Genomic DNA, 23,151 nt, shown 5'->3' with positions numbered 1-23,151 from the left:
CTTCCTGATTTGCCCCCTGGTGGATGTATGGTTTAATCCTACATATGCAAAGTGCGCAAGGGGGCACGTGAACCATCATGCTGGTATTGTAGCAACATAAGTAAAAAGTAATTACATTGGAGACCTAACAGGTTTGAAGACAGCCAACAGCATGGCAGGGAATTGAGTTTTACAAATGGAGCGGTGCTGTAAAGTGTTAACTAATCCCAGCTTTCATTAAAGAGGATGACCCTGGCACATGAACCACTTTTACTTTTCCAAATGGACCAACTCCTCCTCATCAGTGGAGGATAAGACGCCCGCGACCTAATTTGCTCTGAACTTCAGTCTGTCTACTTCTCTGTGCGCTCAGACGCGTCTTTACGCACAAACTCCGGATATTCTGCTCTACTTCACGCGTCTTGGAGCAAATAGGTCGGAGTTAGTTTTATCTGCTGCTGCCGTGAAACAGAAAATACAAACCGCCGCGTGTGTGTCTCCTCTCCGCCGCTGACATCCGTCTGTGAGCAGCGACACAGACAGCGGCTGCTCCCCCAGCGCCACCCCCGTCTCCTCCCTCCTGTGGCGGCGGTGGAGTCCGCCTTGTAGTCCGCTTCCGGGTGGTGGGCGGCGGCGCGGAGGCGACGCGCTCCCCTCGCAGGAACTCCTTTACCCAGAACCCCCCGCGACGCCTCAACTTACAGAACTGGCTTCTTGAGCTCCGGGAGTGTTTCCCATTTAAACAAACAGTGCCGAAGATGGCGGAGAGTTAATGGTGTAAAGAAGAAATTACCGAGCCCGGCGGAGAGACAGCGGCGTCAAGGTAAGACCGCGCCGCGCGTTTTCTGGTGTCACTCGGCGGATTTTACGCCACTTTTCATTCGGTGTGCGTTTCGAGGTGGAGGACGGAAACGCAGCGAGTGTGGTTTCCCAGCGGCGGTGCAACACACAATATTGGCATTGGTGCGGAGGGCACAGTGCATGGTCATCCCGAGCGTGACAGCGGGGCTTCGCTAACCTCTCCATGCCGGGGGGGTGAGGTGTGCACCGGGGCTGCTGCTCGTGTGACAGCCCGGGCTGCGGCGCGGAGAGCGGTTCAGCCCGGGTGAGAACTTGGAGACGGTGCCGGGGCTTTGGGTAGTTTACGCACAGGCTGGCTGGGTCGTAGAAGTGTTCCCAAATTGAGACAGTACCGCGGGAAGTTTGTTTTATTTTTGCACACGCACACATGCACCGCACAGTTTGCACTTGCACACGCACACACGTTGCAGGAGACGGACAGCGGTGACAGTTGACGGGTTTGTCCGGGCTGCAGAGGGCTGTGGGTGTGGGGGGAACTGTGCACGAGCTGACGCGGTCGCAACATGAGGGGAAATCTGGACGGAAATGTTTGTTGGAGCAAATTTCGTGCACGCACAATCAGATCGTGTATCACATGCATCATGTCTGATAGAGATTGAGTGTGCATGTTAGTGACAGGACTGAGTGGACGTCGCTCAGCCTGCCCGGGTCCCGTGTGCTGAGCCCATGAAAAAGTGCACTGACTCCCCTGCATGTCTCCAGTGTGCGGAGTGGTGCACCGGCTGGATCACGCATTGGCTTGTACACGCGTGTGTTGAGAGAGTGAGTGGTGGCTGGTGGTTGTGTGTTTTTTCACGTTAGGTCTCCTTCATCACCTCCTCCTGTCATCTGCTTCTTCCTCAGTAATGTATTTCACTGTATGTCTGCAGGGGGCAGCAACGTGGCCCTGTGCGTAATACACACACCATACACTGCCCTGGATCCCTGAACGTGTGTGTGTGTGTGTGTGTGTGTGTGTGTGTGTGTGTGTGTGTGTGTGTGTGTGTGTGTGTGTGTGTGTGTGTGTGTGTGTGTGTGTGTGTGTGTGTGTGTGTGTGTGTGTGTGTGTGTGTGTGTGTGTGTGTGTGTGTGTGTGTGTGGAAGCACCGTGTCCTTGAGCATGTCACCAGAGCCCTATTACAGTACCTGCTCACACTGAATAATAGCGGCCCTCCTCTTCACATAAGGTGAATGGAGGTGATGCTGTGTGTGTGTGTGTGTCAGACAGGTGAGGGGTGTGAATTTATTACATTGTGGTCAGTGTTAAAATCTACCTTTTTTAATCTGCAGCATTCTTTCTCGATAATTATTGTCATTTCCCTGGATTCAAATTGACGTCTTCTGACGATAAGCAGCCGACCCTCATATTTGAGAAGCTGCAACAAAAGAGGTTATGACTTTTGATTGATAAATGACAAACACCCCTTCTTCTTCTTCTTCTTGCATAAACCTGACAATGAAATACCCAAAATAAAGACTGCAATTGTTCTTGATCCCCTTTTTAATGGCGTAAAACTATTTTGATTATAAAGGTTTAATGCTCAAAATTTCATAAATGTAAGTGAGAGCAAGATTAAACCAAAACAAAAGAGCGGATTTCCATGCAACTTTGTGGAAGGATGCGATACGAGTCAGGGCAGAACACTTAACATTTTGGTGCAGATCCAGGAATTTTCTTATCACTTTCTTTAACATTTTCACCTTTTCCGAGAGAATAATTCATGGATCTTGATGGAAATAACAAAGACACATTTAGGGACCTGACATCTAAGTGTGTGAAATTTGGTGCAGCTTGATTGAATGTAAGAGCCTTAGCGGAGACATGCGCTCTATAGTGCCATTCTAGTTTGGATGTAGAAGTTATCCACTACACTTGACCTTGTTGACATGTTGGTTATGTTGTTGCGATTATTGTTGTTACATTGTCAGGTGTAGTTGTGTCAGTGTTGGTTGTGTAATAAAGAGATTTGAGGCACAAAACTACAACTAAGATTAAATATCATTGTTTGAGGAAAAAACGTGGAAAAAAACCACGCAGCAATTGAAAACTGATTTTGACGTCATTTACTTTGGCGAAGGTCAAAGGTTCGAAGCTTCAAGGCATTCGGGTCAACCTTAAAACCGTTGCAGATTTTTTTTCTTTTGATTGAGTTGATCAACTAATCGTTCCATGTCCTCTTTACAAATTATTTTGTTTATTAGGTTCTGAAATGATTTGGAAGTGGTGTCATATAAGAGGTGTCACTGCTCTTTCTGTCGACGTAAACTCACACTTAATTTACAGCGTATTAAAGGGTTTTAAATGATGAATCTATTATCTAAATAATTGGTGATTAATTTGCGTAGATCAACCGTTTATTGGACTAATCGCAGCTGAACCGTCTGTTGCCCAAGTGAAGGGGTGTGGCAGCAAGTAGCCCACGACGCCTTTCACAGCCCCTCTCTCCTGACAGATTTACTGTCGACTCCGTGGCCCGAGTCTTCGCACACGTGCCGACACACACGCGCCCACGGCCTGCACACAACGAATCACGGTCAAGGAGGGGGACGTGGGCAAGCTGCTTGGACCCCATAGGCCCCCATGAGAGGTCTTCGGTAAGCGGACTGTGGGATGAACGCGTGGACGAGGAGCAGGAGGCGGGCGACATTGATGCATGATGTTTGCTGAATGGGGAAAAGGGGGACAGAGGTTAGCAGGGGATGCTGGTGACTGGGTCAGGCGCTGGGGGGCTGGGCTCACCAGGCCAAGCAGGAGGGGGAGGATCCTCACACACCAGTCCCTGTGTTTGTGTTTGTGTGTGGGTGTGAAGGGGAGGGGCTCAGGTGGAGCCTCTTGTTGGAATTTAACCTGGCATTTTTTCTCTTTTGTGTCCTTCCTGGTCTTTTGTTGATCTTGCTTTTGACGTCCTTTAGTCTGTGTGGTTCTTTTTTTTTTTTTTCACTCTTCAGTGGAATCAGGAAGTCGTCTGACTCAAACCGTCCACATTCTTTGCTGCTCTCTCTCTATGGTATGTCTCTCGCTGTCCCCTGCCTCCCCCAGCAGCAGTGTAGTGAGCTGAACGGTTGTCCTGTTGTCGTCGCGGCCCCTCTCCCATGTGTCAGGATGTGTTAAACAGGAATTAATCTTCACCAGCTCTCATTGATTTTGCTTTGTGGAGGAGGGGTCTCTTTCTTTTCTTTTTTAATCTCACTTATTTGTGTCCTCCTGTCATGGACTCAGGCATCTCGAGTCCAGTGGTGGACATCCCCCGTACTCCGTGTGTCCCAAATGATCGGGCTGGGTATCTTTTGTCATTACTGACATTATGATCGATCACTATTTTGCTAATAACCACTGAGTGTTTATTGAAGAAAGAATACGAAACTTCTCTGTCTCTCTCTCATATGATTGTAAACGTAATATCTTTGGATATTTAATGGACAAAACAAGACATTTAAAGACACCATGTTGGACACTGAACATATAGGATGAGCATTTTAACAAATTTCTGACACATTATAGACAAATAGTAAACAGCAAATCGTGGCTTTATTATTAATTATTTGAGTTTTGATACTAAAACAATACTTTTACCATTATCTTGAGAAAAAAGAATCAGCTCTCAAAGTTTTTTGTAATAAAATTGGCAAAATTAGTATTTAAATCAGGACTTGTCTTATTAAATAAAAAGTAAACACGACTGCTAATGAGTTAGTTAATTGAGTGGAGCTATTTCAGCCCCCCCCCCCGGTTCTGGTAATATAAGTCTGATTAATTTGACAATAGATGATATTAAGTGACTCAATGTTTGAGCTCTAGCTCTTGAGTACTAGCAACTGTCTCACAAAATATATCACTTGCATTATTTTTTTCTATTCAATGTTCAGAAAGAAAACTTAGGATGATGAATAACGTAATTGCAGCTTGTGTTAGAGCAGATACATTTTAGTTTTCACGAGTTTGTTGTTTTATTTGTTAGCAGGATTGCACAAAATTTTGGAGCAGATGTGGATTAGGAGGCATTTAGGAATCTTTTCTTTACTTTGTGACATATGGATATTTTCAAGATTTTTGTAAAATTGTCAGGGAATAATAGATAGCAACATAGCTCTAGATAAACCTGCAACTATCACTTGTGTGTAACTGAGGTCATGTGGATTCAGGTGTAGATTAATATATGTTTGATTGTTTTATAAGTGTAAGCAACTAGAAGTAGACAATGGTGTTGTTCAGCCTTGCAGGACGCCTTGACTCTACTGAGAGACACTCTTCTGTTTTAATTAACTTCTTACACTTTAGCTTTATGTGTGGTTATGGAAAGGTTACGGTTTCAATGTTATGACTGGCTCCTCGGGGGAGCGGTAAATACTAGTAAATATTGACCTGACATTTGATGCCAACTTGGGGCACCAGATTTTCGTTTCAGTACTGCAGGCAAAAGATAAATTAAGTATTGAGGTTTGATACTCCTGGAATCATTCAAACAATAAACACAAAAACAGAATTCGGATGTGTTCTCCCTCTAATGTTTCATATGTCGATGTAATATGTCTCTCTCCTCCCGAGCCACAGAGTCAGCATTCCCACCTGCAGCGTCATCAGGACTCACACTTTGCTGCTGCTCTTCTGATAATGAATTGGAGATAGACAGAGGATTTATGAGCTGGCTTTGGCTTTGACACCCAAATGAGTTTTATTTTATCGTACAGCGAACAGTTTGAAACCAGAGCTGCCATCCACATCCAGTTAAAAAACACATTGGCTGCTTTTAGAGCCTCGTAAGGCCGTTGGACTTATTTAACAATCAATTAAATAGTGTGAATGTAAAAGCTTTAAGTTCTTTTTAATGAGCATTAGAGATGTAAGTTTATCCTGTGAGGTTACGATTATTGTAATTACTTGTTGACTCTTGTTTCTCTGACTCTCACTGTCCTTCCCATAAATGCACTCATAAGTATTTTACACTCGTATAAAAATACAACTGTAACTTCCTTTTACTTCGTGTGTGTGTGTGTGTGTGTGTGTGTGTGTGTGTGTGTGTGTGTGTGTGTGTGTGTGTGTGTGTGTGTGTGTGTGTGTGTGTGTGTGTGTGTGTGTGTGTGTGTGTGTGTGTGTGTGTGTGTGTGTGTGTGGAGCTATTGCTCTCGTGGTTGTGCCGGAAGCTGCTTTCACGAGTCGAGATAATACAGTAGAAAGTGTCGGTGCTTCAACACCACAACCTCTGTGTCGCCAACAACACCCCCTTTAAAAAAGTTGTGAGGACACTCAAGTCCAGTGAATCAGATTTGTATAAAACTTTACTGTCATTGAGACAAAACAGACTTTAAAAGGAAAAGTCTGACATTTTGTAATTACAGTTTGTGTCGAGCACAGTCTGACATTGTAGTTCCAAAAGTGTGAAAGTGGGATTTGCGACTGACACAAACTTTTGTGTTGTGATGCATCAAAACTGCCTTTGACCGCTTACACCAGACTGTTGGCTGCAGTCGTTATTGTTCATTCACGCATGAAGTCTGCAAGAAACACATCACTGCTACAGCTTCCCTGTAGATTTTTACAAGCACTCATATCAATCTCAATTTTCACTTCTTTAAAAGTGGTTCCGGGCAGTTTTCTAAATGGAAACCTCTGTGTGCGTGTGCGTGTGCGTGTGTGCGTGTGTGTGTGTGTGGGTGTGTGGGTGTGTGGGTGAGATGTGAAATGACATACAACAAGCGGTTTACTTAAACCGGGGATTATTTGGCCCATGGTCACTTAAAACCCTGTCGGACTCCGGAGCACGCCACTATTCACAATATAGTTACACTAATTCTTCAGCAATTCTCTGGGGACGACATGAACTGTATATAAAAACGGACTACATGATTGCTCCCCAAAAGTGAAGCCAAATTTGCCACCTGGTGGCTGACAGCAGTATAGGTCATGAGTCCCGTCTCCTCCGTGTTAGCGGATGGGGAATGGGGCAAACTAAAAAGTCACACTACACGTCTAATACATTTTTCTCGAATATGTTTGTATTACTCTGATTCATTTCTCCAGTAAGGTCAGGTTTTTAAATTAGTTATTTGTTGCTATATAAACGGGGTGAAACATCATAACTGACGGCAGAGACTGACTCACGATTGGTCAGCTAATGATGTTGGGTTTGAGCTTCATCGCCATGAAGGACTGAACTAAAAATTGTGTCATTTAAATGAATTATTTTCGTGCTTAAATTGTAGTTTATGTACTGATATGATTTCTTATGTTTTCAAACATGTTGGATGTTGTTTTTTTAAAGAATTAATTAATAAACTATTACACAAACCTTTGTTTCATGACACTTTTCTGACACATCATAGACTTAAACGATTAATCCGAATTATTTACATTTTAATTGTTGATCAAATTGCTTTTTTAAATGCATATATTGTTGTACTTAATATTTTTAAAAGTGAAAACCTGATGATTAATGTAAACTTTCACCAGACACAGATCTGGAGCGAGTTGTGAAACCAGGTCACATAATACGTGTTGACTCGATCACACTAACAGTAAACATGGGTCAGGTCTGCGCATTGGCCTGAAATTGATCTATGAGCTTTGCCAGTAACTTCTACTATTTGACCTGTTTGGAATTTCTGTCAATCTTTATTTCTGTATTTCCTCATTTCCGAGGAAAAATGGCTTGAGGGAGGTTAATAATGTATTTTTGGTAAAGTTAAGTGGCTGAAAAATAGTTCTTAGGTTTGTCTGTGATAATGGAATAACTGAATATCAGTTCTCAGAATGAACCGATGAGGAGTAGAAAGAGAGAAAAAGAGAGAGATGGGGGGAATGAGCTGATGCGCCGTCAGAACAACAGTCGACTCTGTATCCTTGCTTTCTGTTTCCTTTCTTTCCCCACAATGCCTCAGTGCAGCTCGTGTCCTTTTCTGAGAGCTATTTCTTCTGTGAGAGGAATGTCAAGTGCCCATCTCGGTGCGTTTCTCCCTGTTCTGCGTTTAGTTTTGTTACTTGCACTTCTCTCCCAATTTCCGTCTTTCTCTCCTCTGCAGTCTTTGTCGTCTTCTCCGTTGTGTTTCACTCCTGCTATCTGCAATTACCTGGTGGCCAGGAAGCTAAATAAGTTAATTCATTAAAACATACTGTACTCGTGCGGCCGTGGCTTTCTTTTGTGTTGTGGTACGGGCCCATGTGTCTGAGTGGAGAAAGATGAAGAGGGTGGGGGCAGAGAGTGAGGGTGAGGAAGAGAGGAGGAGGAGAGGAGGAGAGGTGGAGAGTCGTTTTATTAACGTGGCGACTCCCGCTAAAATTCAGGGAGTGCTGTTGCATCCAGCTGTTACTGGTTGCGCGAGGCTTCGTTGCCATGGCAACACAGCCCTTCGCGCCTGCTCAAGGTCGTTCATCCAGTTCTGAGGCAGCGTGCTGCACGTAGGATGCACGCGAAGAGAGAGAGAGAGAGAGAGAGAGCGAGAGAGAGAGGGTGAGGGAGAGGGAAACAGAAAAACTACTTCAAAGTGACCAATCAAAAGCACTCCGGTGACGTCGTGGTCAGTGAGCATACTCAGCCCTCCCTCCACCCCCCTCTGACACACACACACACACACACACACACACACACACACACACACACACACACACACACACACACACACAGTTACTTTCTTCAATAAAGAAACAAACAAAAAAGAGCCTCTGGCCTTGGGGCTTGTAGGTTCTTTTGCCAGCTGATAAAATATTTAGCTGGTCAGTGGGAGAGAGAGGAATACAGTGGCTGGAGAGGAATCGAGCAGCAGAGCTTGGCTTTGTGTTTTCCTTTCTCTAATGGTGAAGCTACCTGGCTCCTCTCCTCTCCTGTCCTCCTCATCTCCTTTTCTCCCCTCCTCTCCTTTCCTCTCCTCTCCTCTCTTGTCCTCCTCATCTCCTCATTTCCTTTTCTCCCCTCCTCTCCTGTCCTCCTCTCCTCTCCTCTCTTGTCCTCCTTTTCTCCCCTCCTCTCCTCTCCTCCTCTGTGGAGGATCAACCATCTTGAAGGTTCATCGCATGTTGCCTGAGATGAAGTCTAATGAAATCTTGGTGACAGTCTGTGTCAGGTGATGAAATCTAGTTTGAGGTCTGTCAGATTGTGTGGTGAATAACTGGGGAATTGAAATGTGCTTGATAGCAGAATCAGCCATATTAACAGCTCTGTGAGACTTAAACACAGTGAAATGCTAATGCTAGCATGGCAACATTCTTGCACTGACATGTGTTTGCATGATCTGCAAAATCAAACTCAACATACAATAAATAATGCACCTGTGTACGTGTGTGTGAGTCATCATCGCACAATATGGTCCTGGAAACACCCAGTGTTGTGTGAACTACCGCAGATGGGACTGTAGGTACTTTGGCAGATGTTTGTCTGTGGACAGATTTGTGTCACAACTGCGCAAGATGCACTGACGAAACTTTTTGCACGTGTCTAATTGAGATGAAAATAAAGGTCGAGGTCATGGTCGTGCCTGTGTTTACTGAGAACTTGTGTGATAATGGCGTAATGACCACTGAGCGTCAACATGTTGTGTTGCAGCTGGTGTGATCCCATAGCAAGATGGTCTCTGGTTACTTCTGTAGGGTTTTAGTCATATTCCAAAGATTTGAACCAAATTCAGAGAATGACCTGCGATTAACTTCTGTCTGAATCTGATTTTAGGTTGTAGAGGAAAAACCACAAATCTCAACTACATTATAGTGCATGCGGAAAAATCAGGACATCCCTTAAGTCTGTGAGATTCATCTTCTGGGTACCATGAATATATGCACAAAATATAACGGCTGTTCGTTAAATGTTTCCGTTAAATCATAGGACCACTGTTTTAGGATTGATGACGAGAGACTTGACCTAATTTCCATCATGATTGTCAACTTTTATCTGGGGGCCACGGAAATCAAACAGTGTAGGGTCACTAAGAAACCTGGCTCACGTGTTGTGGCTCCGCAAACACACAAAGGTCAGATAGCAGAAGACCATTGTTGGCGTGTTACAGATAAGAGCTCGGCTACTGACAATATTCCTCAATCTGCCTCGAAATAGCGTAAAGACAACTTGTGCAGGGGCCTAATATGGAGGCAGGTTTTGTTCTACTTCTGGTTTTCTCCTCTCGCTCTCCACAGAGTGCACACGGAGTTCAACAGGATTTTTCGCAAAGCTGACAAAGAGTCGCTATTTTCTGGGAGAACGGTGAAGAATCGTGTCACCTTTTGTGGTCAGTGACGTGATGGTGTTGGGCAGCCGTGTGTGTGTGTGTGTATTATTGTTAAAGAGAGAGTTAGAAAAACACAATTGGTCACTTTTTATGTGAGCCCCAAGTAGAGGAGAGCTGGGGGTTAGGGGGAGGAGGGGAGAAGGTTCACGTTTCTTCTGCTGTAAGGTAATAGATGCTTGTTAAACAGAGTGAGTGTGTGTGTGTAAGAAGGGGACTTCTGTTTTTTTACTTATTTTCCATTGTAAAAATCCAGGCCTAGTTTATATGTTTTAAAGCTCCTTAACATGCCCTTGCACACACACACACAGACGCACAAATGCATACACACGTTTATGGGGTAGGAGCTGAGGTAAATGTTACCAGCTGCAGCACAGCGAGCAAGTGGTTTCAACTCTGCCTGAACCCGGCTGTTACGTGACCACCTCCTCAACTTAATTCACTCCTGTCCTGCCTTCCCCTCAGTCGCCACACCTCCTATATAACTCTACTCCAACCCACCCCTTACACACACACTCACGCAGCCATCTTCATCCACCAGTTCCTCTCTCCGGTGTCATCAGCAGCAGCATCACTCATCTCAGGATAGCGGGAGAGCACTTCAAGGTCTGCTACCCCCACCTCGTCACCTTGGTGTATGGAAGCGGGCTGGCCGAGCGCGGCTCGTCTGATTGGCTACCTCTCCACCCTCCCCTCTGAGGCCACACCGTTGGAGCTGTGATGTCACAGGCTTGTTTATTTGTACCTCCTGTCAAGCTCAGTTGCGACATACTGTACACAACAGCACCTTGCACAAGCATCGGTGATTGGCCTCCCTTTATTTATTTGTAGGGATCTGCAGCCAACTTCCTACTGTGTGGTCGCCATACTTCCTGAAGTCGAATCGAAACCCAACAACAAGCACAATTAACAAAAACAAACAAAACAATTTGAATTCCCTCTGTGTCTGTTAAACAAGAGAAGGCAACAAGACCAACGTTAAGATGAGACAATTTGCAGAATAACAAATGAAAATGGTTGAAAATTAGCTTCATTTGCCCCTTTTTCTCGAAGTAAAATGTTCTATCAATTGTTTTCCTATAAATGATGTTATGAGATGGTTGGATGGTTGGAGCTGTGACTTGGTTCAGCATCAAACTCCTCATGTTCTTCTGGCCGGTTGAATTATTTCTGAAACTGTTATTCTCCTGGGATATTTCCTGCACAGCCGTCTCTAGAGCACTTTTAAAATTAATCAAAAAACGTCCTCACTGCTAATGCCTGAATGATGAGAGAGGCCCAGTACACGCCTGGCATTTAAAATGTGGCCCCACATACGTCTCGTGATCTCACCTTCCCACTTGATACAAACAAACACGCATGTCGTTTCTGTTCGTGAATACCAACTCGGATAACCACTCTTTATTACTACTCGAGAGCAGGAAAGCATCTCAGAATTGGATTTTGACATGGATGGACCGCAACAGCAGAAGACCACTCAGGTTCCACTCCTGTCAGGCAACAACACAAATATGAGGCTTCAGGGGACAGACGTTGATAAAACTGGACAAATGAAGACTGGAAAATCCTAACTTGGTCTGATGAATCTCGATTTCGACAGTGGCACGCAGATGGTAGGGTCAGAAATGAATCAGCATGAATCCATGGAGCCAACCTGCCTCGAGTCAACAGTCCATGAGGCTGGTGGTAGTTTAATGGTGTGGAGTGTTTTTTTATGGCAAACTTTGGGCCACTCAACATCAATCAATCATCATTTGAATGCCATAGCCTTACTGAGAACCATTGGTGACCCTGTGCAACCCTTTATGGCCCAAATTGGCCATCTTCTAATGGCTACTTTCTGCATGGTTTGTCGAACAGGAACATAACAGTCAGGTTAGTTTAATTCACCGGCCTCTCCAGTCACCGGATCTGAGATTCAGAACATGAATTTGCAGATGCTAAATCGGCTGCAATGATGTGTTACAATCATGTCAAAATGGACCAAAGGAATAACTTCTTTTAAAATCCATGCTATGAAACATTAGAGTTGTTCTGAGAGCAAAGGGAGTCTCTACCCAGTATTAGTATGGTGCTCCTAATAAGTTTCTCAGTGAGTGTATGACTTGGGAGATTTTCGAAAGCGTGGCAACGACATACAAGCCAGACGCACGCTCATGCTTTAGTCAAAGTGCTGAATTTCACACTCTGCTGTGGACTTAGCAGAGTTACTGCCTTTACCCATCTGGTTCTGCCAAGCTGGGGAGTGAAAGAAACCCTCGGTGCATCGGCCTCAGCTCAGGCAGAGGGGAGCGACTTTGGTTGAATCAGCTTTTCTTGTCTAAAGCCCCACCCCTCTCATTTTCTTATACTGCCTCCCTCCCTCACAATGAATCTGCTAGTCCTGGGAGATCTGAGTCGTAGTAAACAGGCAGTGACATCCTCATGCTCTTGTTGGAGGAAAAAGGGGCCAGAATTTAAATATTGATTTGATGCAATGTGAGACAAAGATTCCGGTTCTTCTTGTTGTTCCTCTTTCTGGGGCTTTTTATAGCTGTTGCTTTTGTATTTTTAGCCGATTTCCAGCAAATCACCAAAAAGAAGGCTTTGCTTGCGTTAATGCTCGTTGTGTTTGTGTGCAAGCTCCTGTAGCTGAGTTTGGCATCGGTTGGTTAGATTTGATGCCCAGGATGAAATATCATCTCCTGCTGGACTCAGCTGCCCACTCAGGTAATCATCAGGTGAGCTGCCTCAGCTTTCCTGCAGATCGAGAGGGATGTAGGTGTGGTTTATTGAGCCGATCAAGCCCGACTACTGGAGGACTGACTGACAGACAGTTGACATGTACGTGTGCTATGGGAAATTCTGCATTTCCCTCTCCAGGTATTTGGAATGATCAACAGATCGACATTGTCATCTCTAGAGCCATGCCAGTAGCATATCTAGAAAAAAAGTTATTTTCAGGTCAATAATATTGATTCAGTTAAGACTTGTCTGTGTCTTTTTCTGAGAAGAAGTTTTGAATGATTACCTTTCTGCTCTTTCCATGAAACTCTCTTCTTAATGGACACAGTGTTGAGTCTTTGTGACTTCAATGGGTTACAGTGCCAATTCAAATCAGCCAAAGGGTCCTTGAGCAAGTCAACGTCTTCACTGTCCCCTGTGTCTGTAGTGGTTTTACACTGTTAACATCTCAGGAGCATCCCCTGGCAATTGTATATATAAACTGGAACCAGGAGCACAAACTTGAGCTTCTCTATATATTTAAGTAAAGCTCAAGTCCACCCATTATCGCTTCTATGTATCCTTTGAGGGTCGCGTGGAAGCTGAAGCCAATCCCAGTGGACATTGGGCTAGAGGGAGTGTACGCCCTGGATAGGTTTCCAGCGTATCCAAGGACAACCATCCACTGCATCTCACATTCCCATTTAGAGTCTGCAATTAATCTAACCCCAATCTGTATGTCTTTGGACTGTGGGAGAAGGACGGCATACTTCCCACAGACATGGGAAGAGCATGCAAACTCCTCTCAGAATGAAACCACTCTTCAGTCTGAGGTCACGCTCAGCTGCAAAACCACAGCCCCTTTAAGTGCGTATGGATTTGATGGTCTTCCTCAATAACATATAAAAGTCAGATAAAGCATATTTGTATAGTATATTAATGATAATAATAATAACTAACCCTCATACCAAACTTCCTTGGATTCAAAAACTCTAATCACACTGGAAAGGCCTTATTTTATCTTGCAGACTCTCAACCTTGACCCACTATCTAAAGCCAAATATCCCACTTCAAGCTCTGAAGAAGTATATTTGAAACACTGGCCTGTCGTTACGGACTTTACTGACGAAAACAAATCTTTAAAAATCCCCACATGTAATAGTAATTTTTGTAGTGTTATGTTAGTATTACCTAAACTTTTATTCTATTTGGTCGTAACTACAAGTTCTTAATCATATTATAATATTGAGGTTGCTTTTGCAGTCTACAAGAGGGGAAAGCAGCTTCATGTGATACGACAGTAAACACATGGCGGAACACATTCACTGTATGTGTTAACTGAATACCATTTTCTCTCACATGTTGGTGACAGGTCTCCAGTAAAGGCCTTGTGGTGAGTACGTGGTAGCCCAGCACGATCTCTCCCCATCTCATCAGGGCTAAAAATAACACCATCTCCACACTACACTTGGACAGTGAGAAGGAGGGAGGGAGAATTCAGAGCGGGTGGAGGGGAGTGGGAAGGAGAATGTGGGGATGACTGGATGTGAGGGAGCAGAGTGAGAAAACAACAATCCAAGCAGGAGAAAGGGGGGGGGAGGAGACGGACGGATGGATGGAGAGCAGAGGTGCTGGGAGGAAAAGAAAACAAGTCATTAATAATTTACCTGGAGGACACTTCTAGTTCGACCTTTAGTTCTGGTCAGGGGTGTTCAGCAAAGAACAAAGTGTTCTGTAGAATGTTGTATACTGTTGGGAAACTCTTTCACATGATCTAACTGCTATGTGCAGGCTGGAAGTCGATGCCCACAGCCACTGCCCAGGTGTACTCAGGTGCGTAGTGGACGTTTAGACCCAAAATAGCACTTGGCTACGAAAAACGGCTCCAGCGAGGAGATGAAATATGATCCAGGAAGGACAGTTTAAGTAAAAGATTAATGAGTTTCAAGCTGCCAAAACGAACAAGGGTATACTATGAGGATTTTAGAACTGTGGGAAGTTATCACAGCTAAAATAATGTTATCCTCCCTCATGATGAACTTGAGGTATACTTAATACTTGCCCTGTTCACATTGCGAAGTAAATTACCCACAATCTGCATTTTACATTCTGCTCTTAAGGGTTAAGTTCTAGAAATCCGCTGTCTGGGGATGGCACTTGCTTTCCATTTCCTGCAATTAAAGCTTTTTGGTTTGCTGTAATTTGATGTCCAGGCAATCATGGATAAATAGAGCAAAGGCAGCAATTACGTCTACAAATGAATGTTTAACCTTTGGCAAAGACTGCTGTTCATAATGCATAAAGGAGGTATCTTCAGAGCATAGATGAACTTTTCCAAATTAGTCAAAGGTGAAAACTGAAAACAGAAGATACTAAAAATCAAATATCAAAGATAATTTACTTTAAAAAGGAGGTGATCTCTCTTTACCTCCTTCCTGAAGCTGCTTACACTAACTCAGAAGTTTTAATCATCATTCTTAAGTAAATAACTAGTTTTTTTATTCTGGTTCCTTATCGTCCGTTTCATAGTAATGGTTCTTTTCTGTTTTGGATTTGCAAACTTTTACCATGAACCAGCTACAGGATGTGTTGAGCAAGCAGTCGTTGGCTCAGACATTGAGTAGGCTTCAAACATAATGCTTGTAGGATCATCTACCAGCTCTCTGTGCACAAATTTTCGTCTTCGGAATTGCTCAGGGTGGCATCCAACTACTTTCTTAACTTTCCAAAAAAGACAGTTCAACCAGCAAAGTCACTTGAGGCAGACATTGGCCAGTTGTGTGTCTCTCAAACTCTCGATTTTAATTTCTAGCACAACTAATTCCTTACACTGTGGCATTATTCCCATTTGCGCAATTCATCCCCATTTACCCTATGACCACAGGTTTTGTCCTATGACCGTGGGAATGTGGCGAGGGACTCTGAAGCTGTGGAGAGTTTCCTTGCCTGAAGTTGTTGGTTTAAACTTTGTACCAACTGACTTTTTTTCAAGCACATCGAACCCATAATCCATTGCTTGGTCAAAATTAATCAAAACCTTGGCACTTCAGCATTTTAAAATACACCAAAGATGAACTATGGGGCTTGATGAAACTCAGCGAAAGGGGTGTGAACAGTGACGATTATTTGCAGAATCTAAATCACCGGACTGAAGTTTTCATTAAAGATGATTTGCTGCGTCAGGAAGCGACGGCAGAATTGTTTATTTTTATGGTTCCTCAAAGCAGTTTGGCTTTGTGCAAGGTAAGTTTAACATGTGCAGGAGATTTAATCTGTGAACCAGGAGGCTGATTACAACACTAACAAGCTGACAAGCCTCTGTTTGTCCTCACTGATTTTATTCATTGTAGTGTGCCTGCTGTATATCTCCGTTCGCTTTTAGTGTCCTTTTGACACCACATTACTCACACATAGATTCAACTCTGAGTAGTTAGGACTAATTTGTGACCGCTCTGCATTTAACCTTTGTCCTGACACGCTTCAGCTGCACAAAAGACCAGAAATATAGCTGGAGGAGTTAAGCAGGGTTAAGGGGGTTGGGCCACTTGTTGCTGTGTGACTACCATTCTATGGCAAACACTGCGTAGAGTGTGTGTTTCTTTCTTTAAGCACTTTCGGAGTTTGTATTTACCAACAAAACAAACCGAGGCCGTGGATAAGGGTTAGGGTTATTTTTCCCCCCAAGCTCTTCAGCTGCTTCACTTTGCTTCTTCTGCAAGAAAGAAAGTCAGAAGGCGTAGAGGAGAGAAGACGTAAGGTTTTAGGTTTTACTGCCACGGGGGGGTTGGGGGAGTTGAAGCAGCAGAAGAATGGGCAATGCAGTTGACATTGTTCAATTTCAAGTGTTTTTCAAACCGTCCATTTACGGTGTAACTTCAAACCCAGGGGTAACACTGCTCTCTCCCCCAGGCAAGGTTATTACAGACCACTTTACAACAGCAGCTTAGTCCGGTAACGGTGCTTGTTTTGAACTCCCATTTTTACGGGTTTCCATGATTTTTGCATGAATTAAATGTTCATGTTTTTATATAAAATATAAATAAAACAACAACAACTTAAGCAACTTAAAATTGTTACTCCGTCAGCTTTGAACCAAAAGTTCACTGGTGGAATGGGGAAACGCCACCAGTTGCTTTCAGTGTCTTTTCAGGCTCTTTACAAACACCCTCTACACAAAATTTCACACTGGTACAAAAACAATCCACTGGTGATCTCTGTGACCTAAGAACTGGTCAAAGAGAGAGGTGGAAAAACAGAGTGAAACTTTGAAAAGGAAAATTATACAACCCCCCCCTTGGCAGATGAGAAAAGGATGAAAAGGCTGAGAAAACACTTAATAAGACTGAAAACAAATATAGTAGTTATCATGTACGTACTTGGAAAAATCAAATCCTTCAGGGTTGGCTGGTTGGTCCATGTGGGTCAGGTTGTGGGCTGGATGTTGTGACATCACAAAGTTACAGAAGCTGAATAAGCACTTTGTGTACTTCTTTATGACTGGCGCACTTTCACAGCCTACTTTATAATGAAATAGGACATGGAAATCAAATTTCTGCAAACATGGGACCTTTTAAAGACGTCACTTAGTACTCGTAACAGGAAATGGTCACATTTGAGAAGCTGGAATCAGTGAATGTTTGAGATATTTCCTTGATAAAGAAAGACCTTGTCATAGACCTGATTTTTAACACACTACAGTTGGAACAAATTGTATTAAATATGAGTATTAATATCAAATCTTTAAAAAAAACTTCTCATACTTTCCTCAGGGATACATGTAATAAACATTTAGAAAAAAGTAATATTAGGGCTGGTGAAAGACTGTATTTTTGTCATTGTCCATAAAATGCCATGAAAATAGGGGGGAGGAGGTCACAAATTTATATATATGTTTTTAAAAAGGCTATATAATTACCTAAAACTGCTGGACATTAAATTTTAAATGTTTGAATAAGTGGTGCCATTGTTGAGCACTGTTCGGTGTTGGATTTAATGCTTAAGTATTGTAAATATTATAAGTAGCAGAACAGTGTGGGATTGACTGAAAATCTTTTTTTATTGTTTCTGTCTGCGTCTTATTGCTTTTGGTGGCAATAAGAAAAATATAAAATATCACCAGAATTATTCTTGGAGTGAAGCTGAATACAACAGACATTTTTTTTGGTGCTAAATGGGAAAAGAAAGTCAGTTAAAGGTGGAGGGCGGCTATATATCTCGTCAGGTCTCAGAGTCTACACTTCATCTGCTCACACCCGTGAAAGCCTGGTGCTCTCTCGTGTGTGTGTGTGTGTGTGTGTGTGTGTGTGTGTGTGTGTGTGTGTGTGTGTGTGTGTGTGTGTGTGTGTGTGTGTGTGTGTGTGTGTGTGTGTGTGTGTGTGTGTGTGTGTGTGTGTGTGTGTGTGTGTGTGTGTGTGTGTGTGTTGTGTGGGCTCACGCCTGCATGTGCCTTATTATCGCAGTCAGGTGGATGGAGGAGGAGGAGGGTGGGAGCAATTGTGCAGTTGATGTGGGGAGAATAGAACAACAGGGAGCTTCTTCAGTGACTGTGGCTGTTAATTAATCAAACACGCACATACAAACTCAGACAGTGATGAAGCGGCCACAGAAAAACACACACACACACACACGCACACACGGTCTCGTCTCCTTACAAGAGGCTTGAAGCCATTCTACTGTCGCCAGCCATGCCGACTCTCTGCTCGCTCTATTTGCAGAGCCACCCCTCCCCTCTCTGATGCTATGATCTAACTGCAGCCTCCTCCCTTTCATAGATACACACTTACACTCTCTCCACTCACATGCCTGCACACACACAAACACACACACTCAAACAAGTGCTTATACACCAACCGTTCTGCTCACTGGCAGAGTGCGGGGTGTGTCCCTGCACTCGGCCTGTGAGTGTTTATGTGCATGTTGTTTGGATCAAGTGGTGTGTGGACTGTGGACCTCAGTGTCAGTGTTCATCCTGGAGCAGAGGCTGTTGATCTTGTGGTTTTTTCGACCCACACGCCGTCTAGGTGGCGTCTGGTTCGTCAAGCATAGGAAAAGTACAGAAATGTCGAAAAACAATGAAGGCTCAATTTTCCTCCCCCTTCTCACAATCCCTTTAGACAACAGCAACAACTGGGTTTCATTTATTTTTCTGTCCTCTGTCATCAAGGACCTTCAGATAAACATGAAGCAGGAGAGGGGGGGTGTCCACTGCATGGTAAAAGTGAAAATAAAAAATAAGAAACAGAAGAAAACGGAACAAAGTGAGAGAAGCAGAGGCGAGTTTCAGATCTTGACAGTCAAATTCTCCGACTAGGTCAAAGTTCCCCCAGCAGCCGGGGACGCGCTCTGATTGGCTGCGGAAAGGTGAAATTAAAACCACGGTAAACTTTTGACCCCGCAGGAACCGGGGAGAGGAACGCCCATCGCTATAGCGAGAGCGAGCTTTTCCCCCTCCTCGCCGCTAGTCTCCCCCCAACCTAGCCCCCCCCCACCTTCTCTTTTTCCCGATGCCTCTCACTTTCTCCTCTGCCTTTTTCTCTCTGCCGTGCATCCTTTCATTCCCCGTTAGTCTGTCATTCGCTCTTGTTTTGCTCTCTTTTCAGTCCGAACCAGGCTCCGTTTCAAAACCCCCTCCTCTATCTCCAGCTCTCCTTGACTGTCTCTCTCTCTCTCTCTCTCTCTCTCTCTCTCTCTCTTGCTCTCTCTCTCTTTCCCCTGATGAATTTGTGCCTTGCTGCATATAGCCTGATGAGAGGGAGGGAGGGAGGGAGGCAAGCAGGCAGGCAGGCAGGCAGGGAGGGAGGGAGGCACAGAGCAGGAAAGAGCTGGGGGAAGGGTATGGAGAGGAAGGAGACAGCCAGAGAGAGGGGGGATGGGAGTAGAGACAGAGGGAGAGAAGCAGTAGAAGAAGAAGAAGAAGAGGACACGGGGAGAGCAGGGCAGGAGGAAACGCAGCCCGACTCGGTGCTGCACAAACTGCTCCCTGTCAGAGAATAAGACAATGTAAAGGGGAGTGAATGTATAAATAGACATATAACTGTCGCTCTGACTAAAATCTGCTGAGCGACAGGGCGGGGAGAGCCCATTTTTATTGCTAATGGTTTCTCTCATTACACATCAAACGACTGGGATGGAGGGGGTGTGTGTTATGTGTGTGTGTGTGTGTGTGTGTGTGTGTGTGTATGTGTGTGTGCATAACGGGCCGATTTTAAATTATTTCATGAGCCATTTAAAAGAGCAGCCCTCTCACTTCGCCGCTTTGATGCATGCACGTAGACACACCGGCTTGCAGCTGCATATCGGTCATTAGCCGTTCCTTAACTACACAGCACGGCGGCGGAGATGTGTCTACTGTAATTGTTGAGTTATTTTGGCATCTTCTCCCCCTCCCTCCCTCTTGTGCTGCACATGTGCACGTGTAAACATGCTCTCGAGTGCTCGTCGTCATCATCAAAGATGTCACATACCGGGCACCGTCAGTTGTCAGATTTTAATGCGATGGAAGTAATCCTTTTTGGTTCGGATTAAGCGCTCTACAATGAGTCGAGGGGTTGCTGCAGCATCTAGGTGTGGAGGTGTGGAGGAGACGCTAGCCAGAACCAGTTGTCTGGGATGAGAGAAAGCAGGAGGAGAGAGGAGGCTGGATGGGTTTTCTTTTTTTTTTTTTTGCAGTGAGTTAAGAGAGGAGGATGTGGATGTTATTGAGTTAACCAGACAGAGGCGGAGGGAGGGAGAGAGGGAGGGAGGGAGAATCTGTGGGAGCTGAGACTGGCTTGATAAACGAGTGGATGAGGGCTGCGCTGTGGTGCCCTGCCTGCCTCTGCCGCACAGTGGGCACCATATGGTCCTCTGATGTACAGAGCATACGTCAAGTTTGTCTGGTCTCTCGAAAACTCTTCTCCTTCTCTCTCCTCCTCTCTCGTCCTCTAGTCCTCTATCCTCTGCCCTCCTTCTTCTTCCACCAGCCAATTACTTTTCCCAAGAGACAGGCCATTAGATAAAAAACACACACACACAAACAAACACACACACACACGCACTCCCCATGCATCCCATTAGGTAAGGAGCACCCCACTGACATGCACCCATACCATCTTCAAGATAAGAGGCACCCCCCCCCAACAAACACACACAAACACACAAATACACACTGTTAGATAAGGGGCCCCATCCCCCTCTAATGGGAAAGAAGATTGATACCGACAGAAAAAAAGATTTCTCAAGATATCGCTCTGCCCCTGCTTCCGCTCTAAATATTTAAAGCAACCATGTTTTTTTTTTTTTCATTGCATTATCATAGAATTGTCTGATGCTAATGCAACTTTGCTGAGCACACACACACACACACACACACACACGCACACGCACACAGCTGCAGCAGCATGGGGGCGAATGAGTGTATCCCTGAACGTACAGTTGATGTGTCCTGACAGTGATGTGTGTGCAAGTGAATGCCGGTTGATTTCTGATTGGGGAATATTGTGAGAGGTTTTCTTTTTCCTGTCGTATGTTTTCAAGGTGTGTTGGCTGCTCTGTGACCGAGTGTGTCTGTGTGTGTGTGTGTGTGTGTGTTTGTTTGTGGGTGGTTATGCATGTTGCCATGCAGTTTCCCTGCCTCTCCGGCATGTGCTTTTGTCTGTGGGAGTGATGGATGTCAGGCAGGCAGCTAATGTGATTTAGATGCTCCACCAGGAGTGTGTGTGTGTGTGTGTGTGTGTGTGTGTGTGTGTGTGTGTGTGTGTGTGTGTGTGTGTGTGTGTGTGTGTGTGTGTGTGTGTGTGTGTGTGTGTGTGTGTGTGTGTGTGTGTGTGTGTGTGTGTGTGTGTGTGTGTGTCCCTCCCTCCTCTCCTTCTCTCCTCTTCTTCCACACGTCCCACCCCCCATCATTTTTTTTCCCTGTGCTGTGCAGTTTTTGGACTGAGTAAATAAACAGAGGGAGGAGGAGGAGGGAGGGAAAGAGGGATGGGGGGGGGTGTTTATGTGTCGAATCTGCTCCCTCACTGTCACAGCGAGAGAGTGTGAGGAAGGAGGCGCGGAGGGAAAGTAGAGGTTGAGGAGAAGATGGTGTTCTCTCGCTAAGACCACACTGATGGGTTATTGTGAGCCAATTATGTCCCATTCCCACTAAAGAAACTCTCAGCTTTTTTTTTCCTTTTTCACTCACACACTCACTCATCGACACACGTCAGCAGAAGAATTGCTCTTTTTTCCTGGCAGCAGTGAAGAGCTTGAGTTTTATATGCATGCAATTATCTTGTGAGAAAAACACCTTTACGCTGACATACTGTTCTTTCACACGCCCCCCCATGCCTTTTTTAAAATTTGTTTTCAACTGCACCAAGTTTCGTTAATTGACCTTTATGTTCACCTCGCAACATTACTCAGCTTCGATGTACAAAGGCTGCTTTTGATACAGGATACGGAACGCATTCGACCATTTACGTGTCATGGGGTATTTCCTGGTCGTCTCCATTTACACAGGATCAGTGGTAGGTGTGTATGCTATAGCTTTGATTACCCTCTCTACGTGTCATGTAATTTGGTTTGTAACCATGTACATTTACTCAAGTATTGTATATGAGTATAAATAAAAAAATTCAAGTTTTTATGTTTTCCAATCTGGCCAGTTTTATACCTTTTTGCTTCATGACAATTCAACACATTTACAGCATTTACACAAAATATTAAATCGTTCAAACTAGCTCCAACTCAAACAACTAATATTTTTCTTACATATTACTCTATCAGTAATAATAATTCAGTAATATTACACTCTCAAAGTATTTTTCTATCTCAGTATTGCAACTTTCTAAATTTAAATGCTTACCCCACTGCTGATTCCCGATTCTGATACCTGGAATATCGGCCTTTACCGAGTGCCAATCCAATAGCAGTGCATTTAAAAAAATAACAACTTAACCAACATATTTTAACAGCTGTATGATACTAACTCTGTATGGAAGGGATTACTGCTATCATTGTTGTACTGCCTGACTATAGCACGGTACATGTGGTAGTTCAGCGCTACTGCTGATTTCCGGGAACAGAAAATTGCAGTTGTACCTGGATGAAACTAATATATTTTAAAGATGCATTATCGGAGTGGTACAAGGACTTCTGCACTATTGGAGGCATTTCCAAAGCTGGTATCGTAAATTCTCTAATTTTGTGTTTGAATGCTAAATTACAGAGTAACTACTTGATGGCCATGTGGTTTACACCTCACTTAAATAAATGGCTAATCATCTAATCAACAGTCGTGCAGTAAATCTATGATCAGTTTTATTTGAAGCTGTTTTAATTTATCTGTGTGATGAATATATTGGCGGATGAAGGTGCTGCTGCTGTTGACCTGTCCCCCTGTTGTGTTGCATAGTGCATAATATGTGCATATTGTTTCTGCCGTGAAAAGAGGAAAAACCTGCA

General features: G+C 44.2%; 1 protein-coding gene across 2 annotated transcripts in view; it reads left to right on the top strand.

Moving 5' to 3' along the window:
* The first annotated feature begins 330 nt into the window (after nt 1-330).
* The window catches only part of LOC118110718 (nuclear receptor coactivator 3), a 60,300-nt gene continuing 37,479 nt past the window's right edge, over nt 331-23,151 (top strand). Inside the window, exon 1 of one of the 2 annotated variants that reach the window (XM_047340238.1) lies at nt 331-802. The gene's annotated coding sequence lies outside the window, so the exon portion shown is untranslated. The remainder of the gene's footprint in view (nt 803-23,151) is intronic. The other variant, XM_047340237.1, reaches the window with a different exon arrangement.

This window comes from Hippoglossus stenolepis, chromosome 6, assembly GCF_022539355.2.
Source record: "Hippoglossus stenolepis isolate QCI-W04-F060 chromosome 6, HSTE1.2, whole genome shotgun sequence".
In the NCBI taxonomy this organism is placed as follows: domain Eukaryota; kingdom Metazoa; phylum Chordata; class Actinopteri; order Pleuronectiformes; family Pleuronectidae; genus Hippoglossus; species Hippoglossus stenolepis.
The sequence above is the reverse complement of the archived record's forward strand: the minus strand, read 5'-3'. Positions and strand labels throughout refer to the sequence as shown.